The 14,787-nt window shown below is 40.6% G+C and overlaps 1 pseudogene across 1 annotated transcript; it reads right to left on the reverse strand.

The window, feature by feature from the left end:
- Nucleotides 1–7,815: 7,815 nt before the first annotated feature.
- LOC110310463 lies at nucleotides 7,816–8,826 on the reverse strand (annotated as a pseudogene). The gene has a single exon (XR_002379841.1). The product of XR_002379841.1 is annotated as a glyceraldehyde-3-phosphate dehydrogenase pseudogene (transcript).
- Nucleotides 8,827–14,787: the final 5,961 nt, after the last annotated feature.

Below are 14,787 nucleotides of genomic sequence, written 5' to 3' on the forward strand. Positions count from 1 at the left end.
TACTGGGGCATATAGAGTTTGCAAGACCAAGGGACCTCTCTTCCCAATGATGGCCGACTAGGCCATCTTCTGCTACATATGCAGCTAGAGACACAAGCTCTGGGGGTACTGGTTAGTTCATATTGTTGTTCCACCTATAGGGTTGCAGACCCCTTCAGCTCTTTGGGCACTTTTTCTAGCTCCTCCATTGGGAGCCCTGTGTTCCATCCACTTCTTTCCGATCTTACACTTTATTATTTTGGAGCTAGTGTCTCAGTTAGAGTTTTATTGCTGTGAAGAGGCACTATGATCACCACAACTCTTATAAAGAAAAGCATTTAATTGGGGCTGACTTACACAGTTTAGAGGTTTAGTCCATTATTGTTATGGCAGGGAAACATGGAAGAATATAGGCAGACATGGTGCTGGAGTAGGAGCTGCAAGTTCTATATCTTGGTCAGTAGGCCACACCTTTTCCAACAATGCAACACTATAGACCAAGCATTCAAACACATGAATCTATGGGTGCCATTCCTATTCAAACCACCACAGCTATAGAGCACGGAGGGGTTTAAAGATTATACAGTCCAGTGCTTTATAGATTTTACATGAGTCTTTCCAAGGATCCATAAATGCCCATCAAGGATGGATGAGTCATGCAGTTCTAAACTTTAAATCCCAATAGTACCATTCTTGTCCAGTGAATTTATTTAGATTTGGCATATATTTAAAAACTATATCTTGCTAAAATGTGATTGAACTCTACAAACACTTTCAGTTCTTGTTTTAATAGACTATGAAGCTGAGCACCAGATGGGACTGATTGGTTTAAAGCCATATAAATTTAGTGTCACAACACAACTTATGCCTCAAGATTCACAGTCTAACACATGTAGAGCTCTCTCCTTAAAACATTCTGCCTCTGGCCTTTATCCCCAACTGAGGAAAAGCAGCTTTAAAGTGAAATGTTGACGTGGGAGCATCCCAGTTAAGGATGTCTGCTTCTTTTCCTTTACGATAAGATGCTCACAGTTGGCTGGATTCCCTAAAAGGCTACTAGAGAGAGAAATAATTGAGAAATGCTACCAGACATAAAATGACAGAAAGTATGGGCAGAGTGGAAATAGGAATTCAGCTCAGAAAAAAAAGGAGCAACACTACCTAGGGACAGGATATTGGGAACAGACTCTAAGTAGGTGAGACAAATCCTAGAACACTCACTGCAAGAATGGCCTGGAAGCAGCAGGCAGAAAAGCAGATTTGATTTTACAATGGTATCAAGTCACAGAAAATAAGCAGACTCTTTGGGGGCAGGAAACACACAGAATGGAATCACAGCATGCCAGGGAGATTGTCCTGTTCTTCAGTAATACTGTTCTTAAAGAAAGGGCTATTCCATTTTGATAGCTCAGCAGCAGAAGGACCAAGATGAATTGGAGAAACTCTGAGCAGAGTAATGAATGGATAAGTGGCTTCTGATGGAGGAATTGATGATGTATAATGCTTTCAAGGAACCATCATCACAGTTTTCCATTACAATGCTAGAAACAAGAGACACTAAGTATGGAGTGAAATTACTTGGCTGCAGAGAGATTTAGTAGAAGATGATTGCATATGGTTAAGGATATCAGAAAATAGTTTAACCTTGGGAGAATCAATTTATCAACAAAATGATCAACGAAACAAGAAGTACGAACAACTTACCATAAGCTAGATATCTTTTCCTCAGTAGTCTCAGCTATGGGGCCTTGACTATTCTTTGTTATTTCTTGAGGGTCTTTAAACTTATGTTTTCTCTTGTCTGAAGTAGTCATTTTTCATCTCCTGACTCTTCACACAAGATCTTAAAGAAAGGGCTATTCCATTTTAACTCACATCTCCTTCTAGGCCAGATCTTGTGTCCCACAAAGCAATACAGACAACTAAGAAATACTGAGAGTAGGAGCATATCAATTGGTTATCCAATTCTAAATGGTCAGCTCTGAAAACATACATACAAGTAACTTTATACAGGTTGAGCATGTTGTACTTATGTATTTAGGAATGTATGTATGTATGTATGTATGTATGTAAAAACAATTAGTTAAGTCATGAGTTTGAAATAGCAAGGAGTCGTGTATAAGTTTGGAGAAAAAGGAGACAAGGGGAAACATAATTATATTATAATCACAAAAGTAAAAGAAATAATTTTTAAAAGCCTGCTCTAGTAGTAGAATGCTTACCTAGCATGCACAAGGCCTAGTGTTTGCTCCATGACACCCCATCAAAGACAATTATTTCCACTCTTTAACCTTGTTTCCACACTCATATGCTCTCAGAAGGGAAAGATAAAGTGTTTTCTTAGTTTGGTGAACACATTTTAGAGAGGATTGTTATAAACTCCTATAACTAAAACTTAATCTCACATACCAAAATGCACACTGCAGTAAATAAGGAGTTCCATGTATAAATGATCTCTGGGTCCTTATACATATTATCTATCTCTGGGGAGCACCTCAGGTCCTATATACACACACACGTGAAGTTCAACAAAAAAATCCCATAGGCAAGAGTCTCAAGCCCAAGCCCCACAGCCACACTTTAACTCAGTTTAGCTCATGCAGATTCATAAAATTATTATTGCCAGTCATTGAACAAACATTAAAAACCAAGGAGTTTAAAAATCACATATGCTTTTGTTTATATGTATGCTATGAGGGAACTTAACCCTGCTACACTGTCCTGCTTAAGCATTAGGTCAGTGATGAGCTATGAGTAGGCTTGGATATCAACTTGTTTGATTAAGAATTACCTTATTAACTGCTAATATGGGTTAAGCAACTGTCTTATCTGTCTACAAAGGGTTTATGAAGACAGAATTAACAGAGTTCTCAAACCCTGTCTCTTTGCAATGCAGTTTTTCATATATTTTTTTCTTTGAGGGTATGAAATGATTCTTTACTTCTGTTGATCTCTGAAAGTATGCCCGTTCATACTCCAATTCACATCTTTGAAATTAAATGAATGAGTGGCTTAAATAATTTACCATTCCATAAATTTTCATTACATAATTTACTTATTTTCTTTGAATTGTCTTGCTTTCAAAGGTTTCTAATGTCGTTAGTTTTATTTGCCAATTTCTCTCTCATCATCCTGCATTAAAAAAAAATTCTCTACAAATTGAGTGGCTTAATGAAACTGAAATTTATTCTCTCCTAGTTGTGGAGTTCAAAAGTCTGATGTTATTGGTAGAACTGTGTTTCCTCTAAAGCTAGGGAACAACCCTGCTTCTTTATCTTATGGCTGTTGCTGACCAGCCTTGTCATGCCCTTGGTTTTGGCACCACAATTCCAAAATTCCTGCTTCCCTATTCTCTCTCTCTCTCTCTCTCTCTCTCTCTCTCTCTCTCTCTCTCTCTCTCCCTCTACCTCTCAGTGTGTGCATGTGTTCATCCATGCAGGCCTGTGGAGGTCAGAGGCTAACTTTAGGTGTCACTTTCATAGGTATCATCCACCTACTTCTCTTTTGTTTTTAATAACAAGAATTTATTTTAAAGTTTAGCAAACACATATAAACCAAAGAACTTACATGTTGGCTTTGTACTTAGAGGGTAAGCACGTACTTCTTTTTTTATTAAATTATTTTATTTGTTTACATTCCAAATGTTGCCCCTCTTTCCAGGTCCCCCCTCCCAGAGTTCTTCACCTCATCTCCCTTCCCCTTTACCTTAGAAAGGGTGCTCCTCCACTCCCCCACCTATTCCCCTCATCAACCCACCTCCAGCCTCCTCCTCCCCTGGGGGCATCAAGACTCTATAAGGTTAGGTCAGGATTAGGTGCAACCTCTTCTTTTGAGGCTTTTAATATTTTTTAAATAAAAAAAATTTTTTTTTGAGATAGTCCGGTCTTTCACTGGGATGAGGTTAGTCTGGGCTGACCAGTCAGCAGGATCTGCCTTCCTAACATAGGTTACAAGTTGTCTTAGTTAGGGTTACCATTGCTGGGATGAAACGCCATCATCAAAGCAACTCGGAGAGGAAAGGGTTTACTAATCTTATGCTTCAGCATCATGGAAGCTTCAGGACAGGAACTCAAGCAGGGCAGGAAGCTGGAGGCAGGACCTTATGTAGTTGCCTTGGAGAGACACTTATTATTGGCTTGCTTCTCACCTGTTACCCAGCTTGCTTTTCAATAGAACCGAGAACAAGCAGCCCAGGGATGGCATTATCCACAATTGACTAGCCTCTCCTCCATGAATCACTAATTAAGGAAACACCCTACAGGCTTACCTAAGCCTGATCTTAGGGAGACATTTTCTCAGTTGAGGCTCCCTTCTCTCTGATGACTCTAGCTTGTGTTAAGTTGATCTAAAACTGTCTAGTCACAAGTGTGCCTCCACACATGGCTATTAAACAGTGGGTTCTAAGGATGGAACTCAAGTCCTCATGCTTGAGCAGCAAAGCTTAAGAACTTTATCTAGCCCCATACTTCTATTTCCACATGGCTTTCCTCTTTGGATTTCTGGATGTGTCTGTATCCAGATATACTTCCTGTCTTAAGCACAAATCATTTAACAGAACCCAACACACTAAAGTTTGTGACTTTTTTCTGTTATACTGCATTACTGAGTATAAGTCACATTTTGAGAGAGAGAGAGAGAGAGAGAGAGAGAGAGAGAGAGAGAGAGAGAGAGAGAGAGAGAGAGAATGTGTCTCCCAAGTGGACACTACTGTTAGACAGACATAATTCATTCCAGTACAGCCAACTGTTAAGAGCTTAAAATTTCATCTCCTCCTATATGATGATAACATCACTCCAGTATGACATTTTCAAATTTTAATTATTCCAGCATCAACTCTAAATCCCAGACATCATTAAATGTAATTAACCCCTATACTCTCCAATATGTTCCAAATCATCTAAATCAGATTTGTGTAGGACTTTGGTCCATGCCAAGGTGAATTCCTTTCGATGTGTGCAGGAGAAAAAGAAATCTGCTTCTAAAGTGCAATGATGGGGTAGGCATAGAGTAGGAGCTGTCTATTTCCAAAGGGGGAAAATGGAAGAAGGTGGGGAAGCTTCCACATTGACAAAACAGGTCCCATGCGTTTCAAAGGGTGGAGAACACTAATCTATGGCTTGATGCTCTTTGTGGTCTTCAAAGGTGGAAGGAAACTCTGTCTTTATATTATGTGGCCATTCTATCACAGTCCTCTTTCTCCTGTCTTAAAACGTGATGCACTTTCTCTACCTAGGTACTATGTTAACTTCTTGCCTGCCTACAAAGTCCCTTAAGTCCAAAACTTCCCTTTATTTCATTCTGTTTAAGCTGAAGTTTTGACAATACGTGCCCTGCAATCTTGGCAGTCATCTGTGGTGATCAAGTAGAGCCTTGGCATTATACAAGAAGCTCATCAGAAATCTTCCCTGGATAAATCACTTCAACTTTTTACTTTTTTTTCTGAGATGATTGATTAGAGGCATAAATCATATGCCCAAATTCATCAGCAAAAGGTTGGTGTCCCCTCCTACACTGCTGGTTGGAGTGCAAACATGTACAACCACTCTGGAAATCAATTTGGCATTTTTTTTCCAGAAAAGTTGGAATAGTTCTACCTCAACACCAAGCTATATCACTCCTAGGCATATGCCTAAAGATGCTCCACCACCCCACAATGACACTTACTCAACTGTGTTCACAGCAGCTTTATCTGTAATAACCAGAAACTGGAAACAATCTAGATGCCCCTAACTGAAGAATGGATAAAGAAAATGTGGTTCTTTAATTTTAGGTATTAAAAACAAGTACATCATGAATTTTGCAGGCAATTGGATCCAACTAGAAAATATCATCTCAAATGAGGTAACCCAGACCCAAAAGGACATGCATGATATGTACTCACTTAAAAGTGGATATTAGCCATAACATACAGGATAACTATGCTACAATTCACAGACCCAAAGAAGCCAAATAACAAGGGAAATTTACGGGAAGATGGTTGAATCCTTATCAGAAGGGAAAATGAAACAGGTATCAGAGGTTCATGAAGGGAGGGAACTGGGTGGAAGAGGGGAGAGTGAGGCAGGGGGATTAGGTATAGGGAGATCAGGGTAGAGAGAACAGGGATCTATGGTGATCAGGGTGTGTGTGTGTGTGTGTGTGTGTGTGTGTGTGTGTGTGTGTATCTCCAGGGTGTGCTAGAGACCTAGAATGGAGCAGGGAACTCCGTGGTATCTATGGGGACAACTTTAGCTGAAACTCCTGCAATGGGGGATGTAGATTCTGAAGTAGTCACCTCTTGTAGCTAGGCAGAACTCTCAGTGGAGGGATAAAGAAAGCAACTCAGTCAACAAAATCTTTGTCCCAAAATGTGTCCTGCCTACAAGATGTGCAAGAACAAAGATAGAGCAGAGACTGAGGTAATAGCCAACCAATGCCTGGTCTAAATTGTGACACATCCCCTGGGCAAGGACCAATCCCTGAAACTATTATTGATACTCTGTTATGCTTGAAGACTGGAGCTTAGCATGACTGTCATCTGAGAGGCTCCACCAGCAGCCTATGAAAATATGCAGATGCTCACAGCCAAACGTTAGATAGAGCTTGGGAAGTCTTGTGGAAGAGCTGAGGGAAGGATTGAGAAACCTGAAGAGGACAGGGACTCCATGGGTAGACCAACAGAGTCAACTAACCTAGACCTTTGGTAGGGGGGTTGTCTCAGAGACTGAACCATCAGTCAAACAGTGAGCATGGGCTGAGCTTAGGCTCCCAGCATGTATGTAGCAGAAGTGTAGCTTGGTATTCACGTGGCTCCCTTTCTCCAGTTGGAATGGGGACTGTTCCCGAACCTGTTGCCTGCTTGTGGATTATGTCCTGCCTTGTGTGGCATCAGTGGAAGAGAATGCTCCTAGTCGTACAGTGACTGATGTGTGGGGAGTGTGTGTGTGGGTTGATACTCAGGCTGTCTCCCCCTTCTCAGAAGAAGAGGATGAGGGGAGGATCTCTGTGAGGGGTCCTGGGAGGAGACGGGGGAGTGCTACTGGGATGTAAAGTGAATAAATAAATAAATTAATTAAAAAAGTTTGGTGTTTCATCTTGAAATGCAGTCTCTTACTTTGCAAAATTTGTAAGCTGGTAATTGTCCATATAATAATCTTTGGTTCTCTTTGCTTAATAGTCCCTTCATCAGTTTGTTTGTTTCCCACATTACTAGAAGTAGGAAAAAGAAACCAAACTGTGCTTCCCACATGGTGCTTAAAAATCTCATTTCATTATACCAGTTATATATTTGCAAGTTTTACCTTGTTCATTAAAAAGGAATATCAGACTTTTGAGGATTTCACACTTGTGAATACTGAAATATGATCTTATCTATCCCCATTTTGTCCCCTAACTCTTCCCATGTCCCCTAACCACACCCCATCTCATGTCATGTTTGTTTGTTTGTTTATTGGCTACAGTGCCTGGATTTTATTTGAATTAATTTGATTTTTATGAGTTCTAGGCATGAGACAGCTTTGGCCACCATGCCAGGCACCAAGTTAGGATGAATAAAGAACTATCACCTGCTCTGCTGCTGACTGATGTAAGTCACCATCACCAACAAGGCATCTCTCTGTCTATTGCTGGGGGAATTCCTCTAATTTCTTTTTTTTGGGGGTGTGCATTGAACTTTATTGATGGTATTCAAGAGAGTAGGGAGGGCTCCCTAGGCCCCTCCTGTTATGGGGGTCTGGGATGGAAATTGTGAGGGAGATGCTCAGTGTTGGGGGCCGAGTTGGGATAGGGACTCCTCAGCAACAGGGGGCCTCTCTCTTGCTCTCAGTGTCCTTGCTGGGGTGGGTGGTCCAGGGTTTCTTACTCTTTGGAGGCCATGTAGGCCATGAGGGCCACCACCCTGTTGCTGTAGCCTTATTCATTGTCATACCAGGAAATGAGCTTGACAAAGTTGTCATTGAGAGCCCTGGCATCGAAGGTGGAAGAGTGGGAGTTGCTGTTGAAGTCGCAGGAGACAACCTGGTCCTCAGTGTAGCCCAAGATGCCCTTCAGTGGGCCCTCAGATGCCTGCTTCACCACCTGCTTGATGTCATCATACTTGGCAGGTTTCTCCAGGCAGCACGTCAGATCCACGACGGACACATTGGGGGTAGGAACCAGGAAGGCCATGCCAGTGAGCTTCCCGTTCAGCTCTGGGATGACCTTGCCCACAGCCTTGGCAGCACCAGTGGATGCAGGGATGATGTTCTGGGCAGCCCCACGACCATCACGCCACAGGTTTCCAGAGGGGACATCTACAGTCTTCTGGGTGGCAGTGATGCCATGGACCGTGGTCACGAGCCCTTCCACAATGCCAAAGTTGTCATGGATGACCTTAGCCAGGGGGGCTAAGCAGTTGGTGGTGCAGGATGCATTGCTGACAATCTTGAGTGAGTTGTCATATTTCTCGTGGTTCACACCCATCACAAACATGGGGGCATCGGCAGAAGGGGTGGAGATGATGACCCTTTTGGCTCCACCCTTCAAGTGGGCCCTGGCCTTCTCCATGGTGGTGAAGACACCAGTAGACTCCACGACATACTCAGCACCGGCCTCACCCCATTTGATGTTAGCGGGGTCTCACTCCTGGAAGATGGTGATGGGCTTCCCATTGATAACAAGCTTCCCATTCTCGGACTTGACTGTGCTGTTGAATTTGCCATGGAAATAGTCATACTGGAACATGTAGACCATGCAGTTGAGGTCAATGAAGGGGTCGTTGATGGCAACAATCTCCACTTTGCCATGTGGAGAGCAGATGGCAGCCCTGGTGACCAGGAGCCCAATACAGCCAAATCCGTTCAGACCAACCTTCACCATTTTGTCTACAGGACGAGGCTGGCACTGCACAAGAAGATGCGGCTGTCTCTGGAACAGGGAGGAGCAGAGAGCCATTCCTCTAATTTCTAATCACATGATTGTCATTTCCACCTGACATGTCACCCAAAATTATTTAGAGTAATATTTTTGAAATTATAATTACATAATTTCCATTATCCTTTGCCTCTCCCAAGTACCTCCTTGTTATCTTAGTACATTTTATGTTCCTATTTCTAGCAGTAGTCTACTTCCTGGCTATGTACAGGAGGTCTCTCTGTTATCTTTAATTCTTTTGACCGCTCATCAGAATTGCATTCAATGCCATACATTTACCAAGACTCGCCCCAAACTTATGCTTTCTGAATCATGCTCCTGAACTCTTCTATCCCCTCAAATCATTTGCATTTCAAACTTTGCATTGTTAGATATATTTCACAGTGCTTCCAAGTGACAAATGAATATAGCGAGGCTTCTTAAAAGAAGCAGAATTTATAGATACACACACATATATGTGTATATGTGTGTATATACATATATGTGTGCACACTCATATATGTAAAGATGCACATGTTAGTTATATTGAAATCATTGATTTATAGAACTTTGAACCATGGAAAATGTGAAATTTGCAGGGCAGGTCAGCAGGCTGGAAATTCAAGTAAAGATTTTATGCTGCAGCTTGTGGCAAACTTCTGTGGCAAACCTTGGTCTTTGTTCTTAAGACCTTTCAAATGACTGGTTGATCCTGATTATGTGGTGGATGTTAAATATATGCAGAATTCCTTCACAGCTGTACCTAGACTAATGTTGATCAAATAATTTGGTACACTGCTTCTTTGAGTTGATGAGTTAAAATACCATTGCAGGCAGTTGTCTTTATGTTTTTGTGTTGCTAGTTTTACTGAAATTGCTCATAGTCAGATATCACTTCATACTGTTATCAATAGTAGAACAGAAATTTTTGATAACCACCAAAATGTTCCAGGTTTTTTTTTTTTTTTTACTGTGGCTTTTTTGTTAAGTTGAAATTGTTTTTTATTTCCTGTTTCTTCACGTATTCATCCCATATGCATTTATAGAACAGCCATACTCTGGGGAGTAGAAAATAGTTATCATTCTAATCAGTATTCTCTACAATAATATGAATGCCATGTAATCTGTCCTACTGAATATACTGACAGCTACATGTGGGTGTTAAACATCAGATACATGAGTTGTGTGACTTAGGGAGGGCATATACATTTTTATTTAACTTTACCTTCAATTTAAATTAAATAAATATAAAAACTCAAATGAGAGTACTATACTGGACAATGGATTTTTGATTTACTCTTGCAAGACATAAGGATGAATTTAATTCTGATTATTGTTTCAGAGCATGCTAGAAAAACAAAGGATTTGACCTCTTTTGTAGATGAGAATTCAAAAGTGATGTAAGTTGTTGAAGGTGTTAGTAGTAGCGGGCGACTCAGGCTTTGGGCTAGCTGCTAAGCCAGCACACATTGCCTTGGCTTGCATTGCATCCTTATCTATTAGAGCATTTGTTCTCCATTTGGACTCTGACTGACTTTGACTGTGGGCTGTGTTCATGACCATCAACTTGGTTTCAGAATGATTGCATTTTACTAGCTCTGTGGCAGAGGATCTGATGTCTTCTGTTTCACAGCTTAGCTAACTTAGGACACACCACTCAGCTTGCAATGATGTCACTGGGTTGTTCTTTTTAGTCATGCATGACCTCCGTTGTAAAATGAATTATTTTGATATGAATCTAATCAGTGAATTAATCTGATGGCTGTATTTCTTTAACTTTGCTAGTCTCCAGTAATCACACTGAGAAACCAAGATTTATTTGAAGCCATACCTCAGTATTTGGGTCTCTAAATGATCTGCCTTAATCCCTGCTACCTGGGTTGCTAATCTGGCTGCCTCCCAACCCCAGCCCCATAATACTTGCAGTTTAATATTGTTCTAATTCTCTCTGATTTAGATGTTTCTTCCCAGAATCGCTCCTCCTCATGGCAGATCTGAAACTCCCTCCCTTTTTCTCTCCTTCCCCTGGCTGGTGGGAGTTTCTGCTCTATTCTCTTTTTTTGCCCAGCCACTGGGTGATTAGCATTTATTGACAAGGCAGAGAACACATGGTACGAATTGTTTATACAAACCTGATACAGGAGCTTCTAGACATAAGCATTTCAATGCCATGTCCAGATTGTAACAAGATATGAGGACAGAAAAAAAAATCAGCATTTTAATAATACAAGGATAACCTTTACACAGTGCATATAAACATTATGCCTGCACCCCATATGTTTTATTGAAGAAAGAACGCAGTTTGGTCTGTGTGACACTTACTCATTGGTATTTCCTCCGAGGGAAACGTCCGGCTTATCCATAGGAAGCACCTTTTGCAGCATCACCTTCCTTGATACATCTCTAGATGATAGAAGCGGAGCAGAGGAATATGAGCATTTCTCACAGGGCCGTTGATCTCTTTGTATTATGAGCAACCCTTTGTTCACTACCTCTGTATAAGATGAGACCGTCTACTCTGAAAATGTAACATGCCAGGACACAGTCCTCGTTAGGATGGGTTTGGAAACATTTTGCAGTGAACCAATCTTATGATGCCATAAGAACTCTGTTTAGTATTAAGCATGCCGAAGAAGTCTCCATTTGCTCTGTTTGGAGAAAGTAAAAGTAAAATAAACAAAGGCAGTCAGTTGCAGAATGAAGTATCTGTGCTTTGCAGTGTGCCCTAGATTTGAGGAGCAGATGGTGAACATCTGAGATGAGGACAACTGGACAAGATCATTTTGAACGTGCTTTGCCAACAACAGATTTTTCTGTCATACCGATCAATGATTGAACATGAATTTCTTATGGCAACAAGGAATGAAGATTGCTGTGTCAAGGAAGGAGATGATACTGTCTCTTGCAACAAATATTTACTATTTGGGGGCAGATATTCACTGCACGGTTGTGACTGACACAGTATTCAAAGTTCCATCATTTCCATGAGAAATGAGTCACCCGCTCATTGTTATCATTGAATCAAATTTAGATTGCATATTTGAGCCATAAGCACAACTCCCTCAAATCTGCTCAGCTGAAAAACATCAATAACTAAAGCTGCAAAAATAACCTATGGGATAAAGATAAACCATTATAAAATCAACTGTTGTTCACAGATAGTAATTTGGGGTTAGGATAATAATTTTTATTTTCTGATGTGGAAAAGTCTTGTAAATTATAACAAGCACAACAAAATCAACTGTATCTAGACAGCCTTTCTTTCACTCTAATCTTCAATACTACAGTTTCACGAGATGGCTTTCATATGTAAAATTAGTCATATATGGGGCTTCTGAGTGTTAGGGAAAAATTTTGTGGGGAGTTTATTCTTTATTTCTTACTGGCCTCATTTAATATGTGAATAATATCATATTTTGAAGAGCAAATTAGTTTTTATCCTTTTCTCTGCTGTAGGGAACCAGTGGAATAATTAAAACATTTAAATAACCATCAGCAGTATGAATAAAATATCAGATGCCTTCTAACAATATTTCATATTTAAACATTTATTAAAGCTAATGGGAGTTTTGCCTGCACAAAGACCATTCGATAGGAAATCTATAGAAGAATCTAATATGTATTTAAATAAGTAAAATAAAATGGAGCATTTCGTGGTGATAAAATAATCCGAATGGTACTGAGAACAGTGTGTCAAAGTGGCCACAGAGGCATGTTATCTTCAGACTGGTTCAGGTTAATTTGTGCATGGAACTCGTCTCAGAAATGGTTGCAAGAGTAAGTTCAGTGTCGCTTCCACAAGGGAGAGGACTAGAATGGAGAAGATGTTTTCAATATTTAGTCCTGACTGATGAGCGGAAAAAGATCCTGTCTTTCAGGGTCTCCTTTGCATCTCAAAACTGTCATAAAACAAGTTCAGAAAAATCACCATTACCCGTCTTGCTTGATGAAGCCAAAGTATTATTGTGCCTGCATCATTCACCTTTCTAAAAGACAGAGAGAGGATTCTAAAGGCCTTGAAACTTGACTCTTGTTTTGGTGGTTCATGCTCTAGGAAGATAGTTTTCAGGATGCAGCGGCACTTCTTTGCATTGGACATAAGTGACCTAACGTGTACTTATGGGGCCTGCTCTCAGGATCAGTGGATCACTGCTGAAGAGGACTTGCAGCTTCTGTAGAGGACCTGGGTTCAATTTCCAGGACTTACACTGCAGCTCACATATCATCTTCTGACACCAGACACCAGGCACATCCATGCTACACAGACATCCATGGTAGCAAAACATTAATACTCATAAACATATCTAATAAATAATAAAAGGTCCTTATGGAGTCTGCTAACAAAGCATGATTAAGTACCACCACCCACTCATGATCCTATTGTAGGGGCTGCTTGTCATTCTAGAATTTTATAAATCCATGTTTCTGGCTTCACGATAACCATATTATTTGAATTTTTTTCTTCTTACATTTCATCCTGAAAAATGCTATCCCTGAGATGGTGTCCTGCCCCTCCAGTCTTCTCTTGTCTGAGCCAGAAAACCCCAAAGAGGAAGTGTGTTGTCTGTTAAATTCCAATGAGAATTCTGAGGTGAAATCTTACTTGGCTTTCTCTCCACCACATGACCACACTTAAGAGACAACTCCAGTAACCAGGGGAGTCTGCACAGTGGTGGCCAGGGTTGTGCTGACAGGTATGGGGGATCTTATCACGTATTTATGAGGACGAAGAAAGGATGGTTCTTTAAAGAAAAAGGAAAAAATGTATATGTTGTTATTGTTTTTAACCAGAAATGAGAAGCAATAAATACAAATAGTCTATAAGTCTAGAGGAAACTTTTATCAATATGTATTTTATAAATGGCATAATTGAGGCTTATAGACATTAAGTAACTTGAGCAATAAGGCAAGATGGTTATTAAGGTTCTTTATTTTTAACTCCAGGTCTTTCCAGACATTGGTCCATGACAACCACTGTCACTCAGGCGAGGAAGAAGCATTTCAGCTTTCTTTTAAATCCACTACAGTGTTTATAAGCTTCCAAGAGTGCTGAAGATATTTTGGAACGCTGGTTGTTCATTTATGTTTACTAGGTGGCCCCTTCTCTGGCCATGCTGAAACATCTGCTTACAGCATGTTGGTATTATATCCACTGAAGACACACTGGTATGAGCTGAAAAGCTGCTATCTTAAAAGAGTCATAATGGTTTCAACTTTGTCTACCAAGGAAAATATCTTTAACAAAGAGCCCTTTAAGGACAAATAGGATAATTCAAAACTCCACCCACCCCCATATGTGTGCCTATACGTGTAAGTGTACATGAAGATCAGAGGCTGAGGCTGTCTGTCTTCCCCTATTCCTTCCCAGTAGCTTATTTACAAGACAGGCTCTTTCATTGAATATGGAGTTCACCTATGTGGAAAGACTCTGGCCAGTGAACTTCAGGGCTCTCCAGTCTTTGGCCTCCCTAGTGCTTCGATTACAGGTGAATAATGCCACACCTGATTTTTTCCCATGGATGTTTGGAATATAAGCTCAGTTCTTCATTCTTGTGTAGCCACCATTCTCTTTATGGAACCATCTTTCCAGACCAAAGAAGAAACTCTTTTAAAGGGTACTCCAGGAGAAATGATCGTCTTGGTACCAAGCAGGAAAAGCCTTCTCAGAACAGTCAACTCAGCCCTTGAATGTTGTTGGTATTTAGAATCTTGTTTTCTTTTTTAGCTTTTCCAAATTATCTCTGTCTTGAAAAACCAAATAAGCCAGGAGTACTGGCCCATATCTTTAATCCCAGCACCCAGAAGGCAGAGGCAGGTGGATCTCCATGAGTCTGAATACAGCCTGGCTTACATAGTAAATTCTAGAACAGCCAGAATTACACAGTTGGACACTGTCTTAAAAAATTCAAAATCGGAGTAGGAACACAGGCCTCATCCGGC

The sequence above is a fragment of the Mus caroli genome, chromosome 15, assembly GCF_900094665.2.
Source record: "Mus caroli chromosome 15, CAROLI_EIJ_v1.1, whole genome shotgun sequence".
Taxonomy (NCBI): Eukaryota; Metazoa; Chordata; class Mammalia; order Rodentia; family Muridae; genus Mus; species Mus caroli.